Genomic DNA, 4,351 nt, shown 5'->3' on the forward strand with positions numbered 1-4,351 from the left:
GACCGTCTCATCATGTGATTAAAAACCATCTGTGGCCTGCACTTTACAACTTTACAGAGCACTGACAAGAAGCTAATTCCTCTAGCAACTCTTGTTCCACCTTTTGTGCACTCCAATCAAACTTCTTATGTGCTCTGAGCTCCTTAAGTACTGCAATATTATCTTGCATTCAATTTGACCAATTTGATTTGATATGTTAGGAAGAGGCTTATTTACCACAAAACCATTCATGAAAGGAGATTTTTCTTCCTGAGTATAAAGGGGAACTAATCTCACATAAGGATGGAGAAACAAGAGAAGAATTATGTGATCCATCTCTCGGAAGTTTCCTTTATTACTTTAGGGATGGTGCAAAGTGTTATTGGTAAGTTTATCCAAAAGATTGAATTATTAATAAAATTAATTGTGTATTTCAATCCGTAATTTTCCGAAAAAAAAAAAAAATGAATAAATAAATGATTATCTTAAATTGCACTTCCTCTCCTACGTGTACATTGCCCTCTCATGTCATAAAATTTGTTACAGACAGCTGTAGGGGATGAAGGAATGCTTGGAAGAAAGATTACCGTAGTATTTCATGACCAACAGAAGGTCATATACATGTAAAACATTGTGATAGGTGGAACAGAGAAATGGTGTTTACTTGGCGAGGTTGTATTCCTATAGTCAGAACTGAAATTGGCTGGAGCGTCCATCCTCCACACTACAGTGAAGGCAATGAAGTCAACCTTTTATTTTATTTTTCAAAAACTTCCTAGTTGAGATATGATCTGCTTTGATTGGCTCCTTCAGCTGTGGGAATGTGGTATCTCCCCTGGGAAGTATTCTAAAAAAAAATATTCTACCGGAAGGGACTCAAGAAATTAAAGGGCATGGAGACTCCTACTTGGGGCTCTTGGTGTTAAGTAGTCTCTCTGGGTTTGTTCATGGAGAATTTTTCTGCAAGCAATTTTTTCTGACTGATTTTGTGAACCCACTGACTCCTGAACCACCAGTCTGAAATTGACGAGTAAAATCGTCTGGCATTAAGTCTCACTCCCACGGGTCAATAGGTTAACTATGCTATAGCATTTGACCTTTTTCCCATATGCGGCTGGTTTTGGTGAGTTAATGTGTCAATCACTTACCAAGCATCATTTTTTATCAACGTTTTTGTCACATTTGCAGGGGTTTCATAAAGAAAGGTCATATATTCATTGGAAGGGAATGGGACACCCAAGAATGGAAGCAGAATATTGCAGAGGGGACCCTTAAAGCAATACAATGGAATTTGATTGTGGGATTTTTATCCTGAAGGTGGGGTCTAAACCAATGTATAATGTAAGAAAAATTGAGGGCTAGTTATCTACTCATCACACACTCCAAGGAACAACCAAATGAATACAGTCAAGCCACATCATGACATGTATGTCATGCGTGACCAGTTGTTTTGAAATTTGAACAGAGTATTCAAATCTGCGTGCCAGTTTTGAACTTTGCTTTCGACATTCCGAATTCCTTTAGTGCTCTCGCCGCATTTTCTTCGGCCCTCTCTTTCAGGAATTTCTGGATCCGCCCCTGGGTCGTATCAGTTGACCCTGAGATGGGAAGGCAACAAAAGGTTGGTGATGAAATCAACGATTCCAGGAATCCATAACCCGACGATTCTTCGCTCTTTGTTTGACTTTGATAAAGTATAAATGAAGTTCATTGTTGTTATATCCTAACTCTACAATTCTTCTCTTTCACATTTTGTTTTGTAACTTCAAAACTTCCGTGGTCGTTGATTTTTTATGATGTTAACGACCTGTCATAAAGTTCGAGTTAGTTTAGACGGTACGATTACTTGGGCGCTCGCCATTGCAACAATTCGCATGTGAAAACGTCCAGGCGACCCGGACGTGAACACATGTTACAAATTGACAGGCAGCTTTTCATTTTCTAACGAACCAAGCTCTGATTGGCAGTAACTTGGACAGATGATTACAACATGTCGTCTTTCAACGCGTCCCTCATCTCAGTTCATGTCAACTACAAATGAGTCAAGAGAGGTCAAGTACGAAACACAGCAATGGTAGATTATGTCAGTACATGACAATGACAGAAGACCTTTTTCGAACCATCTTGACAGACAAATTACATGTATTCGTGAAGGGTTGACTGATGTTCACGACATTATAAAGGCAGAAATCTTGATTCACGCACTAAAACGTTAAAGGATCACGCGTCACGGTTAATATATTATTCACGAATCACAGCTGTATTTCTTCAGTTTTCCCGATTCACGGTTTTTTTGGCATCAACTCACGGATTACGCGAAACCCCTTCCAGACCTTGTTGACTGTAAATCAGTCAACATTATGAAACACAGTTTCACAAAATTTATCAAAATTTGCACATGAATGGTTCAAGTACATGTATAAGGGATTCAGGCGTTATTTTTATTGACATATGCAGCATGAGAGTTACTACTTACTTGAAACTTTCACAAATGATTGCGGAACTTGAACTTCCCTGCCAGCAGAGGTGTCTTCTTGTTGTGTCCACTGCGCTGATGAGTACAGGAAAAGAGACCTCTGCCGCAGGTTGAAACTCACTGTGTTGCGCCGCGGTTAACCTCACGTTAAACTTTGTCTTGTGCGGGCTCACTTAAACAACAGCGGAATTACTGAAGGAATGCGTGGGTCACAGTGGGCTCAAGTCACAGTCAGCAAACATATCATGGGCATGCATTTTGAACAATGCCATCTAAGGTCGTGGACGTCGTCAGCCCAGTGAATGCAAAGGAAAAGAGGCATCTGCTAGCACGGAACAACTGAACCTTGCATGATTTTGCTTTTGCTCATAGTTTGTGGACTATGTTGTCTTTGGCAAGGGTTTATCCTTCAGTGAAATTTTTAAGACACTGTGATTTTGACACTTTGATTGCAATCCCAATCCACTGATTTTTATTACACAAAATCTGCATAAAACATACATGTAACCTCTGGCTGTTATGAAACTATTTTTGCTGTCTTTGCAGGATGAAGGGCAATTGAAAGTATGACACTGAGGTAAGGTAATTGTTTTTTGCAAACGTTGGCCGTGGGGCACTTATATTTCAACAGAACTTACTATTGGACCCTTCGCCCACAAGGGCTGCGCGTCAATAGCCCATGAGGCGAAGCCGAATGGGCTATTAACCTGTGGCCCTTGAGGCGAAGGGTCTAATTGTTTTAGTATCACCCAACTAGTCGGACAGAAAAGGCAATAATAAAGTTAGAAAATGCAAGTTAAAGAAATATTTATTTGAGAACAAAACGAAAGAAAGCATAACGCCTTTGAAGTCTTTTCGCTACTTGAGGACTGTCAATAATAGTTCTCTAGTAGCATAGCCAATCAAAATGCAGGAATTGCATTAGACCACTAGTTGGGTCCTGTCTGACCTTGTAGCTCAGTCGGTAGAGCAGCGGTGATCTAACCCGAAGGTCGTGGGTTCAATTCCCACCCTGGTCAGACATTTTCTCTGTCCTTGTGTGGGCCCCCGGGTGTGGGCCCAATTCCATTGGTAGGGCTAACGCTCACGTGGTTTGCATGGGTAGAAAATAGCACTTCACATTATCTTCCAACAGTTAATTTGGAAGGTAATGACGTTGACAACAGCGTAAACAGAGCAGTTAAAGACACCTTGTCCGGTGTGGATAATTGACATTTTTGGTGTGATGGTTCCTGATTTTCATTCTGCCTACTAAACCATCTGTCAAGACATTGACAAGTACCAGATTATCTTTTTTTTTTTTGAGCTCACCTGAGCCGGAATGTTTCTTTTGCCTGTTGTTTACAGTTTAATGCCAAGCCTTTGTTACCTTGATTGTTTTACACATAGATGATCTCAACCATGATGCAAAATCTTTCAGAATGTGGGCACGTTATTGTCTTTCAGTCTTTCTTTTCATGTTGCTATTGTGATGGTTTCATCATCATCATCTCTTTCTTTACGGTCGGAGTTTAGAGTAGCTACATGTCATATTTCCGAAATTTTACTCTACCAGCCATGATATTCTTCAAAGGACAGACCACAACGCCGGTAACTCCATGCCCTATGCGAATAGTGTGTGGATTCTTTTTTGTCCCAGAGGGTTGTGAAGAAGAGTTCTGAGACAGGGCCTACGGTTTGTCGTCCTAGAAAGTATAACCATTTGCAGATGTCATTACGACGGTAGCGCTTTCTCCTCAGTTACTCTAATAACCGAGTGTTGGTCTGGCGGTGGTTCGAGCCTTCACGCGTGGAAGTCCGATACTCAACGAACTGAGCCATTAGACTTAACTATTAGAGTGTAGTGTGAGCGTTAGCCCTACTCATGGAAATGGGCCCACATAAGGACAGAGAAAA

The 4,351-nt window shown here is 40.8% G+C and overlaps 1 long non-coding RNA gene across 2 annotated transcripts in view; it reads left to right on the forward strand.

The window, feature by feature from the left end:
• Window positions 1-204: 204 nt before the first annotated feature.
• LOC138021774 (uncharacterized) overlaps window positions 205-4,351 on the forward strand; it is a 13,820-nt gene continuing 9,673 nt past the window's right edge. The window contains exons 1-4 of one of the 2 annotated variants that reach the window (XR_011126443.1): window positions 205-364; window positions 1,168-1,296; window positions 1,540-1,600; window positions 3,002-3,032. This is a non-coding gene — a long non-coding RNA (uncharacterized lncRNA). The remainder of the gene's footprint in view (window positions 365-1,167; window positions 1,297-1,539; window positions 1,601-3,001; window positions 3,033-4,351) is intronic. The other variant, XR_011126442.1, reaches the window with a different exon arrangement.

The sequence above is a fragment of the Montipora capricornis genome, chromosome 10 (assembly GCF_036669925.1).
Source record: "Montipora capricornis isolate CH-2021 chromosome 10, ASM3666992v2, whole genome shotgun sequence".
Taxonomy (NCBI): Eukaryota; Metazoa; Cnidaria; class Anthozoa; order Scleractinia; family Acroporidae; genus Montipora; species Montipora capricornis.